The sequence below is a fragment of the Schistocerca cancellata genome, unplaced genomic scaffold, assembly GCF_023864275.1.
Source record: "Schistocerca cancellata isolate TAMUIC-IGC-003103 unplaced genomic scaffold, iqSchCanc2.1 HiC_scaffold_1093, whole genome shotgun sequence".
Classification (NCBI taxonomy): Eukaryota; Metazoa; Arthropoda; class Insecta; order Orthoptera; family Acrididae; genus Schistocerca; species Schistocerca cancellata.
The window spans coordinates 775,027-800,597 of NW_026047092.1; positions in this window are offsets into that span (position 1 = coordinate 775,027).

Genomic DNA, 25,571 nt, shown 5'->3' on the forward strand with positions numbered 1-25,571 from the left:
CACTAGCCGACTTGACTCCATGGGACTATTGCTGCCTCGGGCACCTTATGGCCGTTCTTCTGTGAGTCTAGATTATAGAATGGGATGAAAAATTGATAGTGAATTGTAACGTTCAGGGCCACCTAATGACGATGGATCACTCAAATTGCGTCCCGATTCAATTCATCGTCCTCCTGCAGTCTTGTCTCCACGGGTCTATTGCTGCCTCGGGCACCTTATGGCAGGCCTGCTGTGACTCAAAGATTTTCGAATCGGACGAAAAACTGATAGTGAATTGTAACGTTCAGGGCCTCCTAATGACGATGGATCACTCAAATTGCGTCCCGATTCAATACATCGTCCTCCAGCCGACTTGACTCCATGGGTCTATTGCTGCCTCGGGCACCTTATGGCCGTTCTGCTGTGAGTCTAGATTATCGAATGGGACGAAAAACTGATAGTGAATTGTAACGTTCAGGGCCTCCTAATGACGATCGATCACTCAAATTGCGTCCCGATTCAATACATCGTCCTTTAGCAGACTTGTCTCCATGGGTCGATTGCTGCCTCGGGCACCTAATGGCCGTCCTGCTGTGAGTCAAACATTTTCGAATCGGACGAAAAACTGATAGTGAATTGTAACATTCAGGGCCACCTAATGACGATGGACCACGCAAATTGCGTCCCGATTCAATACATCGTCCTCCAGCCGAGTTGACTCCATGGGTCTATTGCTGCCTCGGGCACCTTATGGCCGTTCTGCTGTGAATCTAGATGATCGAATGGGACGAAAAACTGATAGTGAATTGTAACGTTCAGGGCCACCTAATGACGATGGATCACTCAAATTGCGTCCCGATTCAATACATCGTCCTCCAGTCGAGTTGACTCCATGGGTCTATTGCTGCCTCGGGCACCTTATGGCCGTTCTGATGTGAATCTAGATTATCGAATGGGACGAAAAACTGATAGTGAATTGTAACGTTCAGGGCCTCCTAATGACGATGGATCACTCAAATTGCGTCCCGATTCAATACATCGTCCTCCAGCCGACTTGACTCCATGGGTCTATTGCTGCCTCGAGCACCTTGTGGCCGTTCTGCTGTGAGTTAAAGATTTTCGAATCGGACGAAAAACTGATAGTGAATTGTAACATTCAGGGCCACCTAATGACGATGGACCACGAAAATTGGGTCCCGATTCAATACATCGTCCTCCAGCCGAGTTGACTCCATGGGTCTATTGCTGCCTCGGGCACCTTATGGCCGTTCTGATGTGAATCTAGATTATCGAATGGGACGAAAAACTGATAGTGAATTGTAACGTTCAGGGCCTCCTAATGACGATGGATCACTCAAATTGCGTCCCGATTCAATACATCGTCCTCCAGCCGACTTGACTTCATGGGTCTATTGCTGCCTCGGGCACCTTATGGCCGTTCTGCTGTGAGTCTAGATTATCGAATGGGACGAAAAACTGATAGTGAATTGTAACGTTCAGGGCCTCCTAATGACGATGGATCACTCAAATTGCGTCCCGATTCAATACATCGTCCTCCAGCAGACTTGTCTCCATGGGTCGATTGCTGCCTCGGGCACCTAATGGCCGTTCTGCTGTGAGTCAAAGATTTTCGAATCGGACGAAAATATGATAGTGAATTGTAACATTCAGGGCCACCTAATGACGATGGACCACGCAAATTGCGTCCCGATTCAATACATCGTCCTCCAGTCGAGTTGACTCCATGGGTCTATTGCTGCCTCGGGCACCTTATGGCCGTTCTGATGTGAATCTAGATTATCGAATGGGACGAAAAACTGATAGTGAATTGTAATGTTCAGGGCCACCTAATGACGATGGATCACTCAAATTGCGTCCCGATTCAATACATCGTCCCCAGCCGACATGACTCCATGGGACTATTGCTGCCTCGGGCACCTTATGGCCGTTCTGCTGTGAATCTAGATTATAGGATGGGATGAAAAACTGATAGTGAATTGTAACGTTCAGGGCCACCTAATGACGATAGATCACTCAAATTGCGTCCCGATTCAATACATCGTCCTCCAGCCGACTTGTCTCCATGGGTCTATTGCTGCCTCGGGCACCTTATGGCAGGCCTGCTGTGACTCAAAGATTTTCGAATCGGACGAAAAAGTGATAGTGAATTGTAACGTTCAGGGCCTCCTAATGACGATGGATCACTCAAATTGCGTCCCGATTCAATACATCGTCCTCCAGCCGACTTGACTCCATGGGTCTATTGCTGCCTCGGGCACCTTATGGCCGTTCTGCTGTGAGTCTAGATTATCGAATGGGACGAAAAACTGATAGTGAATTGTAACGTTCAGGGCCTCCTAATGACGATGGATCACTCAAATTGCGTCCCGATTCAATACATCATCCTCCAGCAGACTTGTCTCCATGGGTCGATTGCTGCCTCGGGCACCTAATGGCCGTTCTGCTGTGAGTCAAAGATTTTCGAATCGGACGAAAAACTGATAGTGAACTGTAACATTCAGGGCCACCTAATGACGATGGACCACGCAAATTGCGTCCCGATTCAATACATCGTCCTTTAGCCGAGTTGACTCCATGGGTCTATTGCTGCCTCGGGAACCTTTTGGCCGTTCTGCTGTGAATCTAGATTATCGAATGGGACGAAAAACTGATAGTGAATTGTAACATTCAGGGCCACCTAATGACGATGGACCACGCAAATTGCGTCCCGATTCAATACATCGTCATTTAGCCGAGTTGACTCCATGGGTCTATTGCTGCCTCGGGCACCTTATGGCCGTTCTGCTGTGAATCTAGATTATCGAATGGGACGAAAAACTGATAGTGAATTGTAACGTTCAGGGCCACCTAATGACGATGGATCACTCAAATTGCGTCCCGATTCAATACATCGTCCCCAGCCGACTTGTCTCCATGGGTCTATTGCTGCCTCGGGCACCTTATGGCCGTTCTGCTGTGAGTCTAGATTATCGAATGGGACGAAAAACTGATAGTGAATTGTAACGTTCAGGGCCACCTAATGACGATGGATCACTCAAATTGCGTCCTGATTCAATACATCGTCCTCCAGCAGGCTTGACTTCATGGGTCTATTGCTGCCTCGGGCACCTTATGGCCGTTCTGCTGTGAGTCAAAGATTTTCGAATCGGACGAAAAACTGATAGTGAATTGTAACATTCAGGCCCACCTAATGACGATGGATCACTCAAATTGCGTCCCGATTCAATACATCGTCCTCCAGCCGACTTGACTCCATGGGTCTATTGCTGCCTCGGGCACCTTATGGCCGTTCTGCTGTGAGTCTAGATTATCGAATGGGACGAAAAACTGATAGTGAATTGTAACGTTCAGGGCCTCCTAATGACGATGGATCACTCAAATTGCGTCCCGATTCAATACATCGTCCTCCAGCAGACTTGTCTCCATGGGTCGATTGCTGCCTCGGGCACCTAATGGCCGTTCTGCTGTGAGTCAAAGATTTTCGAATCGGACGAAAAACTGATAGTGAATTGTAACATTCAGGGCCACCTAATGACGATGGACCACGCAAATTGCGTCCCGATTCAATACATCGTCCTTTTGCCGAGTTGACTCCATGGGTCGATTGCTGCCTCGGGCACCTTATGGCCGTTCTGCTGTGAATCTAGATTATCGAATGGGACGAAAAACTGATAGTGAATTGTAACGTTCAGGGCCACCTAATGACGATGGATCACTCAAATTGCGTCCCGATTCAATACATCGTCCCCAGCCGACTTGTCTCCATGGGTCTATTGCTGCCTCGGGCACTTTATGGCCGTTCTGCTGTGAATCTAGATTATCGAATGGGACGAAAAACTGATAGTGAATTGTAACGTTCAGGCCCTCCTAATGACGATGGATTACTCAAATTGCGTCCCGATTCAATACATCGTCCTCCAGCAGACTTGTCTCCATGGGTCGATTGCTGCCTCGGGCACCTAATGGCCGTCCTGCTGTGAGTTAAAGATTTTCGAATCGGACGAAAAACTGATAGTGAATTGTAACATTCAGGGCCACCTAATGACGATGGACCACGCAAATTGCGTCCCGATTCAATACATCGTCCTCCAGCCAAGTTGACTCCATGGGTCTATTGCTGCCTCGGGCACCTTATGGCCGTTCTGCTGTGAGTCTAGATTATCGAATGGGACGAAATACTGATAGTGAATTGTAACGTTCAGGGCCTCCTAATGACGATGGATCACTCAAATTGTGTCCCGATTCAATACATCGTCCTCCAGCCGACTTGACTCCATGGGTCTATTGCTGCCTCGGGCACCTTATGGCCGTTCTGCTGTGAGTCTAGATTATCGAATGGGACGAAAAACTGATAGTGAATTGTAACGTTCAGGGCCTCCTAATGACAATGGATCACTCAAATTGCGTCCCGATTCAATACATCGTCCTCCAGCCGACTTGACTCCATGGGTCTATTGCAGCCTCGGGCACCTTATGGCCGTTCTGCTGTGAGTCTAGATTATCGAATGGGACGAAAAACTGATAGTGAATTGTAACGTTCAGGCCCTCCTAATGACGATGGATCACTCAAATTGCGTCCCGATTCAATACATCGTCCTCCAGCAGACTTGTCTCCATGGGTCGATTGCTGCCTCGGGCACCTAATGGCCGTCCTGCTGTGAGTCAAAGATTTTCGAATCGGACGAAAAACTGATAGTGAATTGTAGCATTCAGGGCCACCTAATGACGATGGACCACGCAAATTGCGTCCCGATTCAATACATCGTCCTCCAGCCGAGTTAACTTCATGGGTCTATTGCTGCCTCGGGCACCTTATGGCCGTTCTGCTGTGAGTCAAAGATTTTCGAATCGGATGAAAAACTGATAGTGAATTGTAACGTTCAGGCCCACCTAATGACGATGGATCACTCAAATTGCGTCCCGATTCAATACATCGTCCTCCAGCCGACTTGACTCCATGGGTCTATTGCTGCCTCGGGCCCCTTATGGCCGTTCTGCAGTGAGTCTAGATTATCGAATGGGACGAAAAACTGATAGTGAATTGTAACGTTCAGGGCCTCCTAATGACGATGGATCACTCAAATTGCGTCCCGATTCAATACATCGTCCTCCAGCCGACTTGACTCCATGGGTCTATTGCTGCCTCGGGCACCTGATGGCCGGTCAGCTGTGAGTCTAGATTATCGAATGGGACGAAAAACTGATAGTGAATTGTAACGTTCAGGGCCTCCTAATGACGATGGATCACTCAAATTGCGTCCCGATTCAATACATCGTCCTCCAGCAGACTTGTCTCCATGGGTCGATTGCTGCCTCGGGCACCTAATGGCCGTTCTGCTGTGAGTCAAAGATTTTCGAATCGGACGAAAAACTGATAGTGAATTGTAACGTTCAGGGCCACCTAATGACGATGAATCACTCAAATTGCGTCCCGATTCAATACATCGTCCTCCAGCAGACTTGTCTCCATGGGTCTATTGCTGCCTCGGGCACATTATGGCAGGCCTGCTGTGAGTCAAAGATTTTCGAATCGGACGAAAAACTGATAGTGAATTGCAACATTCAGGGCCACCTAATGACGATGGAACACGCAAATTGCGTCCCGAGTCAATACATCGTCCTCCAGCCGAGTTGACTCCATGGGTCTATTGCTGCCTCGGGCACCTTATGGCCGTTCTGCTGTGAATCTAGATTATCGAATGGGACGAAAAACTGATAGTGCATTGTAACGTTCAGGGCCACCTAATGACGATGGATCACTCAAATTGCGTCCCGATTCAATACATCGTCCCCAGCCGACTTGTCTCCATGGGTCTATTGCTGCCTCGGGCACCTTATGGCCGTTCTGCTGTGAGTCTAGATTATCGAATGGGACGAAAAACTGATAGTGAATTGTAACGTTCTGGGCCACCTAATGACGATGGATCACTCAAATTGCGTCCTGATTCAATACATCGTCCTCCAGCAGACTTGACTTCATGGGTCTATTGCTGCCTCGGGTACCTTATGGCCGTTCTGCTGTGAGTCAAAGAATTTCGAATCGAACGAAAAACTGATAGTGAATTGTAACATTCAGGGCCACCTAATGACGATGGACCACACAAATTGCGTCCCGATTCAGTACATCGTCCACTAGCCGACTTGACTCCATGGGACTATTGCTGCCTCGGGCACCTTATGGCCGTTCTTCTGTGAGTCTAGATTATAGAATGGGATGAAAAATTGATAGTGAATTGTAACGTTCAGGGCCACCTAATGACGATGGATCACTCAAATTGCGTCCCGATTCAATTCATCGTCCTCCTGCAGTCTTGTCTCCACGGGTCTATTGCTGCCTCGGGCACCTTATGGCAGGCCTGCTGTGACTCAAAGATTTTCGAATCGGACGAAAAACTGATAGTGAATTGTAACGTTCAGGGCCTCCTAATGACGATGGATCACTCAAATTGCGTCCCGATTCAATACATCGTCCTCCAGCCGACTTGACTCCATGGGTCTATTGCTGCCTCGGGCACCTTATGGCCGTTCTGCTGTGAGTCTAGATTATCGAATGGGACGAAAAACTGATAGTGAATTGTAACGTTCAGGGCCTCCTAATGACGATCGATCACTCAAATTGCGTCCCGATTCAATATATCGTCCTTTAGCAGACTTGTCTCCATGGGTCGATTGCTGCCTCGGGCACCTTATGGCCGTTCTGCTGTGAGTCTAGATTATCGAATGGGACGAAAAACTGATAGTGAATTGTAACGTTCAGGCCCACCTAATGACGATGGATCACTCAAATTGCGTCCCGATTCAATACATCGTCCTCCAGCCGACTTGACTCCATGGGTCTATTGCTGCCTCGGGCACCTTATGGCCGTTCTGCAGTGAGTCTAGATTATCGAATGGGACGAAAAACTGATAGTGAATTGTAACGTTCAGGGCCTCCTAATGACGATGGATCACTCAAATTGCGTCCCGATTCAATACATCGTCCTCCAGCCGACTTGACTCCATGGGTCTATTGCTGCCTCGGGCACCTGATGGCCGTTCAGCTGTGAGTCTAGATTATCGAATGGGACGAAAAACTGATAGTGAATTGTAACGTTCAGGGCCTCCTAATGACGATGGATCACTCAAATTGCGTCCCGATTCAATACATCGTCCTCCAGCAGACTTGTCTCCATGGGTCGATTGCTGCCTCGGGCACCTAATGGCCGTTCTGCTGTGAGTCAAAGATTTTCGAATCGGACGAAAAACTGATAGTGAATTGTAACGTTCAGAGCCACCTAATGACGATGAATCACTCAAATTGCGTCCCGATTCAATACATCGTCCTCCAGCAGACTTGTCTCCATGGGTCTATTGCTGCCTCGGGCACATTATGGCAGGCCTGCTGTGAGTCAAAGATTTTCGAATCGGACGAAAAACTGATAGTGAATTGCAACATTCAGGGCCACCTAATGACGATGGAACACGCAAATTGCGTCCCGAGTCAATACATCGTCCTCCAGCCGAGTTGACTCCATGGGTCTATTGCTGCCTCGGGCACCTTATGGCCGTTCTGCTGTGAATCTAGATTATCGAATGGGACGAAAAACTGATAGTGCATTGTAACGTTCAGGGCCACCTAATGACGATGGATCACTCAAATTGCGTCCCGATTCAATACATCGTCCCCAGCCGACTTGTCTCCATGGGTCTATTGCTGCCTCGGGCACCTTATGGCCGTTCTGCTGTGAGTCTAGATTATCGAATGGGACGAAAAACTGATAGTGAATTGTAACGTTCTGGGCCACCTAATGACGATGGATCACTCAAATTGCGTCCTGATTCAATACATCGTCCTCCAGCAGACTTGACTTCATGGGTCTATTGCTGCCTCGGGTACCTTATGGCCGTTCTGCTGTGAGTCAAAGAATTACGAATCGAACGAAAAACTGACAGTGAATTGTAACATTCAGGGCCACCTAATGACGATGGACCACACAAATTGCGTCCCGATTCAGTACATCGTCCACTAGCCGACTTGACTCCATGGGACTATTGCTGCCTCGGGCACCTTATGGCCGTTCTTCTGTGAGTCTAGATTATAGAATGGGATGAAAAATTGATAGTGAATTGTAACGTTCAGGGCCACCTAATGACGATGGATCACTCAAATTGCGTCCCGATTCAATTCATCGTCCTCCTGCAGTCTTGTCTCCACGGGTCTATTGCTGCCTCGGGCACCTTATGGCAGGCCTGCTGTGACTCAAAGATTTTCGAATCGGACGAAAAACTGATAGTGAATTGTAACGTTCAGGGCCTCCTAATGACGATGGATCACTCAAATTGCGTCCCGATTCAATACATCGTCCTCCAGCCGACTTGACTCCATGGGTCTATTGCTGCCTCGGGCACCTTATGGCCGTTCTGCTGTGAATCTAGATTATCGAATGGGACGAAAAACTGATAGTGAATTGTAACGTTCAGGGCCTCCTAATGACGATCGATCACTCAAATTGCGTCCCGATTCAATACATCGTCCTTTAGCAGACTTGTCTCCATGGGTCGATTGCTGCCTCGGGCACCTAATGGCCGTCCTGCTGTGAGTCAAAGATTTTCGAATCGGACGAAAAACTGATAGTGAATTGTAACATTCAGGGCCACCTAATGACGATGGACCACGCAAATTGCGTCCCGATTCAATACATCGTCCTCCAGCCGAGTTGACTCCATGGGTCTATTGCTGCCTCGGGCACCTTATGGCCGTTCTGCTGTGAATCTAGATGATCGAATGGGACGAAAAACTGATAGTGAATTGTAACGTTCAGGGCCACCTAATGACGATGGATCACTCAAATTGCGTCCCGATTCAATACATCGTCCTCCAGCCGAGTTGACTCCATGGGTCTATTGCTGCCTCGGGCACCTTATGGCCGTTCTGATGTGAATCTAGATTATCGAATGGGACGGAAATCTGATAGTGAATTGTAACGTTCAGGGCCTCCTAATGACGATGGATCACTCAAATTGCGTCCCGATTCAATACATCGTCCTCCAGCCGACTTGACTCCATGGGTCTATTGCTGCCTCGAGCACCTTATGGCCGTTCTCCTGTGAGTTAAAGATTTTCGAATCGGACGAAAAACTGATAGTGAATTGTAACATTCAGGGCCACCTAATGACGATGGACCACGCAAACTGGGTCCCGATTCAATACATCGTCCTCCAGCCGAGTTGACTCCATGGGTCTATTGCTGCCTCGGGCACCTTATGGCCGTTCTGATGTGAATCTAGATTATCGAATGGGACGAAAAACTGATAGTGAATTGTAACGTTCAGGGCCTCCTAATGACGATGGATCACTCAAATTGCGTCCCGATTCAATACATCGTCCTCCAGCCGACTTGACTTCATGGGTCTATTGGTGCCTCGGGCACCTTATGGCCGTTCTGCTGTGAGTCTAGATTATCGAATGGGACGAAAAACTGATAGTGAATTGTAACGTTCAGGGCCTCCTAATGACGATGGATCACTCAAATTGCGTCCCGATTCAATACATCGTCCTCCAGCAGACTTGTCTCCATGGGTCGATTGCTGCCTCGGGCACCTAATGGCCGTTCTGCTGTGAGTCAAAGATTTTCGTATCGGACGAAAAACTGATAGTGAATTGTAACATTCAGGGCCACCTAATGACGATGGACCACGCAAATTGCGTCCCGATTCAATACATCGTCCTTTTGCCGAGTTGACTCCATGGGTCGATTGCTGCCTCGGGCACCTTATGGCCGTTCTGCTGTGAATCTAGATTATCGAATGGGACGAAAAACTGATAGTGAATTGTAACGTTCAGGGCCACCTAATGACGATGGATCACTCAAATTGCGTCCCGATTCAATACATCGTCCCCAGCCGACTTGTCTCCATGGGTCTATTGCTGCCTCGGGCACCTTATGGCCGTTCTGCTGTGAGTCAAGATTATCGAATGGGACGAAAAACTGATAGTGAATTGTAACGTTCAGGGCCACCTAATGACGATGAATCACTCAAATTGCGTCCCGATTCAATACATCGTCCTCCAGCCGTCTTGTCTCCATGGGTCTATTGCTGCCTCGGGCACCTTATGGCAGGCCTGCTGTGACTCAAAGATTTTCGAATCGGACGAAAAACTGATAGTGAATTGTAACGTTCAGGGCCTCTTAATGACGATGGATCACTCAAATTGCGTCCCGATTCAATACATCGTCCTTTAGCCGACTTGACTCCATGGGTCTATTGCTGCCTCGGGCACATTATGGCCGTTCTGCTGTGAGTCTAGATTATCGAATGGGACGAAAAACTGATAGTGAATTGTAACGTTCAGGCCCTCCTAATGACGATGGATCACTCAAATTGCGTCCCGATTCAATACATCGTCCTCCAGCAGACTTGTCTCCATGGGTCGATTGCTGCCTCGGGCACCTAATGGCCGTCCTGCTGTGAGTCAAAGATTTTCGAATCGGACGAAAAACTGATAGTGAATTGTAACATTCAGGGCCACCTAATGACGATGGACCACGCAAATTGCGTCCCGATTCAATACATCGTCCTCCAGCCAAGTTGACTCCATGGGTCTATTGCTGCCTCGGTCACCTTATGGCCGTTCTGCTGTGAGTCTAGATTATCGAATGGGACGAAATACTGATAGTGAATTGTAACGTTCAGGGCCTCCTAATGACGATGGATCACTCAAATTGCGTCCCGATTCAATACATCGTCCTCCAGCCGACTTGACTCCATGGGTCTATTGCTGCCTCGGGCACCTTATGGCCGTTCTGCTGTGAGTCTAGATTATCGAATGGGACGAAAAACTGATAGTGAATTGTAACGTTCAGGGCCTCCTAATGACGATGGATCACTCAAATTGCGTCCCGATTCAATACATCGTCCTCCAGCCGACTTGACTCCATGGGTCTATTGCAGCCTCGGGCACCTTATGGCCGTTCTGCTGTGAGTCTAGATTATCGAATGGGACGAAAAACTGATAGTGAATTGTAACGTTCAGGCCCTCCTAATGACGATGGATCACTCAAATTGCGTCCCGATTCAATACATCGTCCTCCAGCAGACTTGTCTCCATGGGTCGATTGCTGCCTCGGGCACCTAATGGCCGTCCTGCTGTGAGTCAAAGATTTTCGAATCGGACGAAAAACTGATAGTGAATTGTAACATTCAGGGCCACCTAATGACGATGGACCACGCAAATTGCGTCCCGATTCAATACATCGTCCTCCAGCCGAGTTGACTCCATGGGTCTATTGCTGCCTCGGGCACCTTATGGCTTTCTGCTGTGAGTCTAGATTATCGAATGGGACGAAATACTGATAGTGAATTGTAACGTTCAGGGCCTCCTAATGACGATGGATCACTCAAATTGCGTCCCGATTCAATACATCGTCCTCCAGCCGACTTGACTCCATGGGTCTATTGCAGCCTCGGGCACCTTATGGCCGTTCTGCTGTGAGTCTAGATTATCGAATGGGACGAAAAACTGATAGTGAATTGTAACGTTCAGGCCCTCCTAATGACGATGGATCACTCAAATTGCGTCCCGATTCAATACATCGTCCTCCAGCAGACTTGTCTCCATGGGTCGATTGCTGCCTCGGGCACCTAATGGCCGTCCTGCTGTGAGTCAAAGATTTTCGAATCGGACGAAAAACTGATAGTGAATTGTAACATTCAGGGCCACCTAATGACGATGGACCACGCAAATTGCGTCCCGATTCAATACATCGTCCTCCAGCCGAGTTAACTTCATGGGTCTATTGCTGCCTCGGGCACCTTATGGCCGTTCTGCTGTGAGTCAAAGATTTTCGAATCGGATGAAAAACTGATAGTGAATTGTAACGTTCAGGCCCACCTAATGACGATGGATCACTCAAATTGCGTCCCGATTCAATACATCGTCCTCCAGCCGACTTGACTCCATGGGTCTATTGCTGCCTCGGGCACCTTATGGCCGTTCTGCAGTGAGTCTAGATTATCGAATGGGACGAAAAACTGATAGTGAATTGTAACGTTCAGGGCCTCCTAATGACGATGGATCACTCAAATTGCGTCCCGATTCAATACATCGTCCTCCAGCCGACTTGACTCCATGGGTCTATTGCTGCCTCGGGCACCTGATGGCCGTTCAGCTGTGAGTCTAGATTATCGAATGGGACGAAAAACTGATAGTGAATTGTAACGTTCAGGGCCTCCTAATGACGATGGATCACTCAAATTGCGTCCCGATTCAATACATCATCCTCCAGCAGACTTGTCTCCATGGGTCGATTGCTGCCTCGGGCACCTAATGGCCGTTCTGCTGTGAGTAAAAGATTTTCGAATCGGACGAAAAACTGATAGTGAATTGTAACGTTCAGGGCCACCTAATGACGATGAATCACTCAAATTGCGTCCCGATTCAATACATCGTCCTCCAGCAGACTTGTCTCCATGGGTCTATTGCTGCCTCGGGCACATTATGGCAGGCCTGCTGTGAGTCAAAGATTTTCGAATCGGACGAAAAACTGATAGTGAATTGCAACATACAGGGCCACCTAATGACGATGGAACACGCAAATTGCGTCCCGAGTCAATACATCGTCCTCCAGCCGAGTTGACTCCATGGGTCTATTGCTGCCTCGGGCACCTTATGGCCGTTCTGCTGTGAATCTAGATTATCGAATGGGACGAAAAACTGATAGTGCATTGTAACGTTCAGGGCCACCTAATGACGATGGATCACTCAAATTGCGTCCCGATTCAATACATCGTCCCCAGCCGACTTGTCTCCATGGGTCTATTGCTGCCTCGGGCACCTTATGGCCGTTCTGCTGTGAGTCTAGATTATCGAATGGGACGAAAAACTGATAGTGAATTGTAACGTTCTGGGCCACCTAATGACGATGGATCACTCAAATTGCGTCCTGATTCAATACATCGTCCTCCAGCAGACTTGACTTCATGGGTCTATTGCTGCCTCGGGTACCTTATGGCCGTTCTGCTGTGAGTCAAAGAATTTCGAATCGAACGAAAAACTGATAGTGAATTGTAACATTCAGGGCCACCTAATGACGATGGACCACACAAATTGCGTCCCGATTCAGTACATCGTCCACTAGCCGACTTGACTCCATGGGACTATTGCTGCCTCGGGCACCTTATGGCCGTTCTTCTGTGAGTCTAGATTATAGAATGGGATGAAAAATTGATAGTGAATTGTAACGTTCAGGGCCACCTAATGACGATGGATCACTCAAATTGCGTCCCGATTCAATTCATCGTCCTCCTGCAGTCTTGTCTCCACGGGTCTATTGCTGCCTCGGGCACCTTATGGCAGGCCTGCTGTGACTCAAAGATTTTCGAATCGGACGAAAAACTGATAGTGAATTGTAACGTTCAGGGCCTCCTAATGACGATGGATCACTCAAATTGCGTCCCGATTCAATACATCGTCCTCCAGCCGACTTGACTCCATGGGTCTATTGCTGCCTCGGGCACCTTATGGCCGTTCTGCTGTGAGTCTAGATTATCGAATGGGACGAAAAACTGATAGTGAATTGTAACGTTCAGGGCCTCCTAATGACGATCGATCACTCAAATTGCGTCCCGATTCAATACATCGTCCTTTAGCAGACTTGTCTCCATGGGTCGATTGCTGCCTCGGGCACCTTATGGCCGTTCTGCTGTGAGTCTAGATTATCGAATGGGACGAAAAACTGATAGTGAATTGTAACGTTCAGGCCCACCTAATGACGATGGATCACTCAAATTGCGTCCCGATTCAATACATCGTCCTCCAGCCGACTTGACTCCATGGGTCTATTGCTGCCTCGGGCACCTTATGGCCGTTCTGCAGTGAGTCTAGATTATCGAATGGGACGAAAAACTGATAGTGAATTGTAACGTTCAGGGCCTCCTAATGACGATGGATCACTCAAATTGCGTCCCGATTCAATACATCGTCCTCCAGCCGACTTGACTCCATGGGTCTATTGCTGCCTCGGGCACCTGATGGCCGTTCAGCTGTGAGTCTAGATTATCGAATGGGACGAAAAACTGATAGTGAATTGTAACGTTCAGGGCCTCCTAATGACGATGGATCACTCAAATTGCGTCCCGATTCAATACATCGTCCTCCAGCAGACTTGTCTCCATGGGTCTATTGCTGCCTCGGGCACATTATGGCAGGCCTGCTGTGAGTCAAAGATTTTCGAATCGGACGAAAAACTGATAGTGAATTGCAACATTCAGGGCCACCTAATGACGATGGAACACGCAAATTGCGTCCCGAGTCAATACATCGTCCTCCAGCCGAGTTGACTCCATGGGTCTATTGCTGCCTCGGGCACCTTATGGCCGTTCTGCTGTGAATCTAGATTATCGAATGGGACGAAAAACTGATAGTGCATTGTAACGTTCAGGGCCACCTAATGACGATGGATCACTCAAATTGCGTCCCGATTCAATACATCGTCCCCAGCCGACTTGTCTCCATGGGTCTATTGCTGCCTCGGGCACCTTATGGCCGTTCTGCTGTGAGTCTAGATTATCGAATGGGACGAAAAACTGATAGTGAATTGTAACGTTCTGGGCCACCTAATGACGATGGATCACTCAAATTGCGTCCTGATTCAATACATCGTCCTCCAGCAGACTTGACTTCATGGGTCTATTGCTGCCTCGGGTACCTTATGGCCGTTCTGCTGTGAGTCAAAGAATTACGAATCGAACGAAAAACTGATAGTGAATTGTAACATTCAGGGCCACCTAATGACGATGGACCACACAAATTGCGTCCCGATTCAGTACATCGTCCACTAGCCGACTTGACTCCATGGGACTATTGCTGCCTCGGGCACCTTATGGCCGTTCTTCTGTGAGTCTAGATTATAGAATGGGATGAAAAATTGATAGTGAATTGTAACGTTCAGGGCCACCTAATGACGATGGATCACTCAAATTGCGTCCCGATTCAATTCATCGTCCTCCTGCAGTCTTGTCTCCACGGGTCTATTGTTGCCTCGGGCACCTTATGGCAGGCCTGCTGTGACTCAAAGATTTTCGAATCGGACGAAAAACTGATAGTGAATTGTAACTTTCAGGGCCTCCTAATGACGATGGATCACTCAAATTGCGTCCCGATTCAATACATCGTCCTCCAGCCGACTTGACTCCATGGGTCTATTGCTGCCTCGGGCACCTTATGGCCGTTCTGCTGTGAGTCTAGATTATCGAATGGGACGAAAAACTGATAGTGAATTGTAACGTTCAGGGCCTCCTAATGACGATCGATCACTCAAATTGCGTCCCGATTCAATACATCGTCCTTTAGCAGACTTGTCTCCATGGGTCGATTGCTGCCTCGGGCACCTAATGGCCGTCCTGCTGTGAGTCAAAGATTTTCGAATCGGACGAAAAACTGATAGTGAATTGTAACATTCAGGGCCACCTAATGACGATGGACCACGCAAATTGCGTCCCGATTCAATACATCGTCCTCCAGCCGAGTTGACTCCATGGGTCTATTGCTGCCTCGGGCACCTTATGGCCGTTCTGCTGTGAATCTAGATGATCGAATGGGACGAAAAACTGATAGTGAATTGTAACGTTCAGGGCCACCTAATGACGATGGATCACTCAAATTGCGTCCCGATTCAATACATCGTCCTCCAGCCGAGTTGACTCCATGGGTCTATTGCTGCCTCGGGCACCTTATGGCCGTTCTGATGTGAATCTAGATTATCGAATGGGACGAAAAACTGATAGTGAATTGTAACGTTCAGGGCCTCCTAATGACGATGGATCACTCAAATTGCGTCCCGATTCAATACATCGTCCTCCAGCCGACTTGACTCCATGGGTCTATTGCTGCCTCGAGCACCTTATGGCCGTTCTGCTGTGAGTTAAAGATTTTCGAATCGGACGAAAAACTGATAGTGAATTGTAACATTCAGGGCCACCTAATGACGATGGACCACGCAAATTGGGTCCCGATTCAATACATCGTCCTCCAGCCGAGTTGACTCCATGGGTCTATTGCTGCCTCGGGCACCTTATGGCCGTTCTGATGTGAATCTAGATTATCGAATGGGACGAAAAACTGATAGTGAATTGTAACGTTCAGGGCCTCCTAATGACGATGGATCACTCAAATTGCGTCCCGATTCAATACATCGTCCTCCAGCCGACTTGACTTCATGGGTCTATTGCTGCCTCGGGCACCTTATGGCCGTTCTGCTGTGAGTCTAGATTATCGAATGGGACGAAAAACTGATAGTGAATTGTAACGTTCAGGGCCTCCTAATGACGATGGATCACTCAAATTGCGTCCCGATTCAATACATCGTCCTCCAGCAGACTTGTCTCCATGGGTCGATTGCTGCCTCGGGCACCTAATGGCCGTTCTGCTGAGAGTCAAAGATTTTCGAATCGGACGAAAAACTGATAGTGAATTGTAACATTCAGGGCCACCTAATGACGATGGACCACGCAAATTGCGTCCCGATTCAATACATCGTCCTTTTGCCGAGTTGACTCCATGGGTCGATTGCTGCCTCGGGCACCTTATGGCCGTTCTGCTGTGAATCTAGATTATCGAATGGGACGAAAAACTGATAGTGAATTGTAACGTTCAGGGCCACCTAATGACGATGGATCACTCAAATTGCGTCCCGATTCAATACATCGTCCCCAGCCGACTTGTCTCCATGGGTCTATTGCTGCCTCGGGCACCTTATGGCCGTTCTGCTGTGAGTCAAGATTATCGAATGGGACGAAAAACTGATAGTGAATTGTAACGTTCAGGGCCACCTAATGACGATGAATCACTCAAATTGCGTCCCGATTCAATACATCGTCCTCCAGCCGTCTTGTCTCCATGGGTCTATTGCTGCCTCGGGCACCTTATGGCAGGCCTGCTGTGACTCAAAGATTTTCGAATCGGACGAAAAACTGATAGTGAATTGTAACGTTCAGGGCCTCTTAATGACGATGGATCACTCAAATTGCGTCCCGATTCAATACATCGTCCTTTAGCCGACTTGACTCCATGGGTCTATTGCTGCCTCGGGCACATTATGGCCGTTCTGCTGTGAGTCTAGATTATCGAATGGGACGAAAAACTGATAGTGAATTGTAACGTTCAGGCCCTCCTAATGACGATGGATCACTCAAATTGCGTCCCGATTCAATACATCGTCCTCCAGCAGACTTGTCTCCATGGGTCGATTGCTGCCTCGGGCACCTAATGGCCGTCCTGCTGTGAGTCAAAGATTTTCGAATCGGACGAAAAACTGATAGTGAATTGTAACATTCAGGGCCACCTAATGACGATGGACCACGCAAATTGCGTCCCGATTCAATACATCGTCCTCCAGCCAAGTTGACTCCATGGGTCTATTGCTGCCTCGGTCACCTTATGGCCGTTCTGCTGTGAGTCTAGATTATCGAATGGGACGAAATACTGATAGTGAATTGTAACGTTCAGGGCCTCCTAATGACGATGGATCACTCAAATTGCGTCCCGATTCAATACATCGTCCTCCAGCCGACTTGACTCCATGGGTCTATTGCTGCCTCGGGCACCTTATGGCCGTTCTGCTGTGAGTCTAGATTATCGAATGGGACGAAAAACTGATAGTGAATTGTAACGTTCAGGGCCTCCTAATGACGATGGATCACTCAAATTGCGTCCCGATTCAATACATCGTCCTCCAGCCGACTTGACTCCATGGGTCTATTGCAGTTTCGGGCACCTTATGGCCGTTCTGCTGTGAGTCTAGATTATCGAATGGGACGAAAAACTGATAGTGAATTGTAACGTTCAGGCCCTCCTAATGACGATGGATCACTCAAATTGCGTCCCGATTCAATACATCGTCCTCCAGCAGACTTGTCTCCATGGGTCGATTGCTGCCTCGGGCACCTAATGGCCGTCCTGCTGTGAGTCAAAGATTTTCGAATCGTACGAAAAACTGATAGTGAATTGTAACATTCAGGGCCACCTAATGACGATGGACCACGCAAATTGCGTCCCGATTCAATACATCGTCCTCCAGCCGAGTTGACTCCATGGGTCTATTGCTGCCTCGGGCACCTTATGGCTTTCTGCTGTGAGTCTAGATTATCGAATGGGACGAAATACTGATAGTGAATTGTATCGTTCAGGGCCTCCTAATGACGATGGATTACTCAAATTGCGTCCCGATTCAATACATCGTCCTCCAGCCGACTTGACTCCATGGGTCTATTGCTGCCTCGGGCACCTTATGGCCGTTCTGCTGTGAGTCTAGATTATCGAATGGGACGAAAAACTGATAGTGAATTGTAACGTTCAGGGCCTCCTAATGACGATGGATCACTCAAATTGCGTCCCGATTCAATACATCGTCCTCCAGCAGACTTGTCTCCATGGGTCGATTGCTGCCTCGGGCACCTATTTGCCGTTCTGCTGTGAGTCAAAGATTTTCGAATCGGACGAAAAACTGATAGTGAATTGTAACATTCAGGGCCACCTAATGACGATGGACCACGCAAATTGCGTCCCGATTCAATACATCGTCCTCCAGCCGAGTTGACTCCATGGGTCTATTGCTGCCTCGGGCACCTTATGGCCGTTCTGCTGTGAGTCTAGATTATCGAATGGGACGAAAAACTGATAGTGAATTGTAACGTTCAGGGCCACCTAATGACGATGGATCACTCAAATTGCGTCCCGATTCAATACATCGTCCCCAGCCGACTTGTCTCCATGGGTCTATTGCTGCCTCGGGCACCTTATGGCCGTTCTGCTGTGAGTCTAGATTATCGAATGGGACGAAAAACTGATAGTGAATTGTAACCTTCAGGGCCACCTAATGACGATGGATCACTCAAATTGCGTCCCGATTCAATACATCGTCCTCCAGCAGACTTGTCTCCATGGGTCGATTGCTGCCTCGGGCACCTATTTGCCGTTCTGCTGTGAGTCAAAGATTTTCGAATCGGACGAAAAACTGATAGTGAATTGTAACATTCAGGGCCACCTAATGACGATGGACCACGCAAATTGCGTCCCGATTCAATACATCGTCCTCCAGCCGAGTTGACTCCATGGGTCTATTGCTGCCTCGGGCACCTTATGGCCGTTCTGCTGTGAATCTAGATTATCGAATGGGACGAAAAACTGATAGTGAATTGTAACGTTCAGGGCCACCTAATGACGATGGATCACTCAAATTGCGTCCCGATTCAATACATCGTCCCCAGCCGACTTGTCTCCATGGGTCTATTGCTGCCTCGGGCACCTTATGGCTTTCTGCTGTGAGTCTAGATTATCGAATGGGACGAAATACTGATAGTGAATTGTATCGTTCAGGGCCTCCTAATGACGATGGATTACTCAAATTGCGTCCCGATTCAATACATCGTCCTCCAGCCGACTTGACTCCATGGGTCTATTGCTGCCTCGGGCACCTTATGGCCGTTCTGCTGTGAGTCTAGATTATCGAATGGGACGAAAAACTGATAGTGAATTGTAACGTTCAGGGCCACCTAATGACGTTGGATCACTCAAATTGCGTCCCGATTCAATTCATCGTCCTCCTGCAGTCTTGTCTCCACGGGTCTATTGCTGCCTCGGGCACCTTATGGCAGGCCTGCTGTGACTCAAAGATTTTCGAATCGGACGAAAAACTGATAGTGAATTGTAACGTTCAGGGCCTCCTAATGACGATGGATCACTCAAATTGCGTCCCGATTCAATACATCGTCCTCCAGCCGACTTGACTCCATGGGTCTATTGCTGCCTCGGGCACCTTATGGCCGTTCTGCTGTGAGTCTAGATTATCGAATGGGACGAAAAACTAATAGTGAATTGTAACGTTCAGGGCCTCCTAATGACGATCGATCACTCAAATTGCGTCCCGATTCAATACATCGTCCTTTAGCAGACTTGTCTCCATGGGTCGATTGCTGCCTCGGGCACCTAATGGCCGTCCTGCTGTGAGTCAAAGATTTTCGAATCGGACGAAAAACTGATAGTGAATTGTAACATTCAGGGCCACCTAATGACGATGGACCACGCAAATTGCGTCCCGATTCAATACATCGTCCTCCAGCCAAGTTGACTCCATGGGTCTATTGCTGCCTCGGTCACCTTATGGCCGTTCTGCTGTGAGTCTAGATTATCGAATGGGACGAAATACTGATAGTGAATTGTAACGTTCAGGGCCTCCTAATGACGATGGATCACTCAAATTGCGTCCCGATTCAATACATCGTCCTCCAGCCGACTTGACTCCATGGGTCTATTGCTGCCTCGGGCACCTTATGGCCGTTCTGCTGTGAGTCTAGATTATCGAATGGGACGAAAAACTGATAGTGAATTGTAACGTTCAGGGCCTCCTAATGACGATGGATCACTCAAATTGCGTCCCGATTCAATACATCGTCCTCCAGCCGACTTGACTCCATGGGTCTATTGCAGTTTCGGGCACCTTATGACCGTTCTGCTGTGAGTCTAGATTATCGAATGGGACGAAAAACTGATAGTGAATTGTAACGTTCAGGCCCTCCTAATGACGATGGATCACTCAAATTGCGTCCCGATTCAATACATCGTCCTCCAGCAGACTTGTCTCCATGGGTCGATTGCTGCCTCGGGCACCTAATGGCCGTCCTGCTGTGAGTCAAAGATTTTCGAATCGTACGAAAAACTGATAGTGAATTGTAACATTCAGGGCCACCTAATGACGATGGACCACGCAAATTGCGTCCCGATTCAATACATCGTCCTCCAGCCGAGTTGACTCCATGGGTCTATTGCTGCCTCGGGCACCTTATGGCTTTCTGCTGTGAGTCTAGATTATCGAATGGGACGAAATACTGATAGTGAATTGTATCGTTCAGGGCCTCCTAATGACGATGGATTACTCAAATTGCGTCCCGATTCAATACATCGTCCTCCAGCCGACTTGACTCCATGGGTCTATTGCTGCCTCGGGCACCTTATGGCCGTTCTGCTGTGAGTCTAGATTATCGAATGGGACGAAAAACTGATAGTGAATTGTAACGTTCAGGGCCTCCTAATGACGATGGATCACTCAAATTGCGTCCCGATTCAATACATCGTCCTCCAGCAGACTTGTCTCCATGGGTCGATTGCTGCCTCGGGCACCTATTTGCCGTTCTGCTGTGAGTCAAAGATTTTCGAATCGGACGAAAAACTGATAGTGAATTGTAACATTCAGGGCCACCTAATGACGATGGACCACGCAAATTGCGTCCCGATTCAATACATCGTCCTCCAGCCGAGTTGACTCCATGGGTCTATTGCTGCCTCGGGCACCTTATGGCCGTTCTGCTGTGAGTCTAGATTATCGAATGGGACGAAAAACTGATAGTGAATTGTAACCTTCAGGGCCACCTAATGACGATGGATCACTCAAATTGCGTCCCGATTCAATACATCGTCCTCCAGCAGACTTGTCTCCATGGGTCGATTGCTGCCTCGGGCACCTATTTGCCGTTCTGCTGTGAGTCAAAGATTTTCGAATCGGACGAAAAACTGATAGTGAATTGTAACATTCAGGGCCACCTAATGACGATGGACCACGCAAATTGCGTCCCGATTCAATACATCGTCCTCCAGCCGAGTTGACTCCATGGGTCTATTGCTGCCTCTGGCACCTTATGGCCGTTCTGCTGTGAATCTAGATTATCGAATGGGACGAAAAACTGATAGTGAATTGTAACGTTCAGGGCCACCTAATGACGATGGATTACTCAAATTGCGTCCCGATTCAATACATCGTCCCCAGCCGACTTGTCTCCATGGGTCTATTGCTGCCTCGGGCACCTTATGGCTTTCTGCTGTGAGTCTAGATTATCGAATGGGACGAAATACTGATAGTGAATTGTATCGTTCAGGGCCTCCTAATGACGATGGATTACTCAAATTGCGTCCCGATTCAATACATCGTCCTCCAGCCGACTTGACTCCATGGGTCTATTGCTGCCTCGGGCACCTTATGGCAGTTCTGCTGTGAGTCTAGATTATCGAATGGGACGAAAAACTGATAGTGAATTGTAACGTTCAGGGCCACCTAATGACGATGGATCACTCAAATTGCGTCCCGATTCAATTCATCGTCCTCCTGCAGTCTTGTCTCCACGGGTCTATTGCTGCCTCGGGCATCTTATGGCAGGCCTGCTGTGACTCAAAGATTTTCGAATCGGACGAAAAACTGATAGTGAATTGTAACGTTCAGGGCCTCCTAATGACGATGGATCACTCAAATTGCGTCTCGATTCAATACATCGTCCTCCAGCCGACTTGACTCCATGGGTCTATTGCTGCCTCGGGCACCTAATGGCCGTCCTGCTGTGAGTCAAAGATTTTCGAATCGGACGAAAAACTGATAGTGAATTGTAACATTCAGGGCCACCTAATGACGATGGACCACGCAAATTGCGTCCCGATTCAATACATCGTCCTCCAGCCGAGTTGACTCCATGGGTCTATTGCTGCCTCGGGCACCTTATGGCCGTTCTGCTGTGAATCTAGATGATCGAATGGGACGAAAAACTGATAGTGAATTGTAACGTTCAGGGCCACCTAATGACGATGGATCACTCAAATTGCGTCCCGATTCAATACATCGTCCTCCAGCCGAGTTGACTCCATGGGTCTATTGCTGCCTCGGGCACCTTATGGCCGTTCTGATGTGAATCTAGATTATCGAATGGGACGAAAAACTGATAGTGAATTGTAACGTTCAGGGCCTCCTAATGACGATGGATCACTCAAATTGCGTCCCGATTCAATACATCGTCCTCCAGCCGACTTGACTCCATGGGTCTATTGCTGCCTCGAGCACCTTATGGCCGTTCTGCTGTGAGTTAAAGATTTTCGAATCGGACGAAAAACTGATAGTGAATTGTAACATTCAGGGCCACCTAATGACGATGGACCACGCAAATTGGGTCCCGATTCAATACATCGTCCTCCAGCCGAGTTGACTCCATGGGTCTATTGCTGCCTCGGGCACCTTATGGCCGTTCTGATGTGAATCTAGATTATCGAATGGGACGAAAAACTGATAGTGAATTGTAACGTTCAGGGCCTCCTAATGACGATGGATCACTCAAATTGCGTCCCGATTCAATACATCGTCCTCCAGCCGACTTGACTTCATGGGTCTATTGCTGCCTCGGGCACCTTATGGCCGTTCTGCTGTGAGTCTAGATTATCGAATGGGACGAAAAACTGATAGTGAATTGTAACGTTCAGGGCCTCCTAATGACGATGGATCACTCAAATTGCGTCCCGATTCAATACATCGTCCTCCAGCAGACTTGTCTCCATGGGTCGATTGCTGCCTCGGGCACCTAATGGCCGTTCTGCTGTGAGTCAAAGATTTTCGAATCGGACGAAAAACTGATAGTGAATTGTAACATTCAGGGCCACCTAATGACGATGGACCACGCAAATTGCGTCCCGATTCAATACATCGTCCTTTTGCCGAGTTGACTCCATGGGTCGATTGCTGCCTCGGGCACCTTATGGCCGTTCTGCTGTGAATCTAGATTATCGAATGGGACGAAAAACTGATAGTGAATTGTAACGTTCAGGGCCACCTAATGACGATGGATCACTCAAATTGCGTCCCGATTCAATACATCGTCCCCAGCCGACTTGTCTCCATGGGTCTATTGCTGCCTCGGGCACCTTATGGCCGTTCTGCTGTGAGTCAAGATTATCGAATGGGACGAAAAACTGATAGTGAATTGTAACGTTCAGGGCCACCTAATGACGATGAATCACTCAAATTGCGTCCCGATTCAATACATCGTCCTCCAGCCGTCTTGTCTCCATGGGTCTATTGCTGCCTCGGGCACCTTATGGCAGGCCTGCTGTGACTCAAAGATTTTCGAATCGGACGAAAAACTGATAGTGAATTGTAACGTTCAGGGCCTCTTAATGACGATGGATCACTCAAATTGCGTCCCGATTCAATACATCGTCCTTTAGCCGACTTGACTCCATGGGTCTATTGCTGCCTCGGGCACATTATGGCCGTTCTGCTGTGAGTCTAGATTATCGAATGGGACGAAAAACTGATAGTGAATTGTAACGTTCAGGCCCTCCTAATGACGATGGATCACTCAAATTGCGTCCCGATTCAATACATCGTCCTCCAGCAGACTTGTCTCCATGGGTCGATTGCTGCCTCGGGCACCTAATGGCCGTCCTGCTGTGAGTCAAAGATTTTCGAATCGGACGAAAAACTGATAGTGAATTGTAACATTCAGGGCCACCTAATGACGATGGAACACTCAAATTGCGTCCCGATTCAATACATCGTCCTCCAGCAGACTTGTCTCCATGGGTCTATTGCAGTTTCGGGCACCTTATGGCCGTTCTGCTGTGAGTCTAGATTATCGAATGGGACGAAATACTGATAGTGAATTGTATCGTTCAGGGCCTCCTAATGACGATGGATTACTCAAATTGCGTCCCGATTCAATACATCGTCCTCCAGCCGACTTGACTCCATGGGTCTATTGCTGCCTCGGGCACCTTATGGCCGTTCTGCTGTGAGTCTAAATTATCGAATGGGACGAAAAACTGATAGTGAATTGTAACGTTCAGGGCCTCCTAATGACGATGGATCACTCAAATTGCGTCCCGATTCAATACATCGTCCTCCAGCAGACTTGTCTCCATGGGTCGATTGCTGCCTCGGGCACCTATTTGCCGTTCTGCTGTGAGTCAAAGATTTTCGAATCGGACGAAAAACTGATAGTGAATTGTAACATTCAGGGCCACCTAATGACGATGGACCACGCAAATTGCGTCCCGATTCAATACATCGTCCTCCAGCCGAGTTGACTCCATGGGTCTATTGCTGCCTCGGGCACCTTATGGCCGTTCTGCTGTGAATCTAGATTATCGAATGGGACGAAAAACTGATAGTGAATTGTAACCTTCAGGGCCACCTAATGACGATGGATCACTCAAATTGCGTCCTGATTCAATACATCGTTCTCCAGCAGACTTGACTTCATGGGTCTATTGCTGCCTCGGGCACCTTATGGCCGTTCTGCTGTGTGTCAAAGATTTTCGAATCGGATGAAAAACTGATAGTGAATTGTAACGTTCAGGCCCACCTAATGACGATGGATCACTCAAATTGCGTCCCGATTCAATACATCGTCCTCCAGCCGACTTGACTCCATGGGTGTATTGCTGCCTCGGGCACCTTATGGCCGTTCTGCAGTGAGTCTAGATTATCGAATGGGACGAAAAACTGATAGTGAATTGTAACGTTCAGGGCCTCCTAATGACGATGGATCACTCAAATTGCGTCCCGATTCAATACATCGTCCTCCAGCCGACTTGACTCCATGGGTCTATTGCTGCCTCGGGCACCTGATGGCCGTTCTGCTGTGAGTCTAGATTATCGAATGGGACGAAAAACTGATAGTGAATTGTAACGTTCAGGGCCTCCTAATGACGATGGATCACTCAAATTGCGTCCCGATTCAATACATCGTCCTCCAGCAGACTTGTCTCCATGGGTCGATTGCTG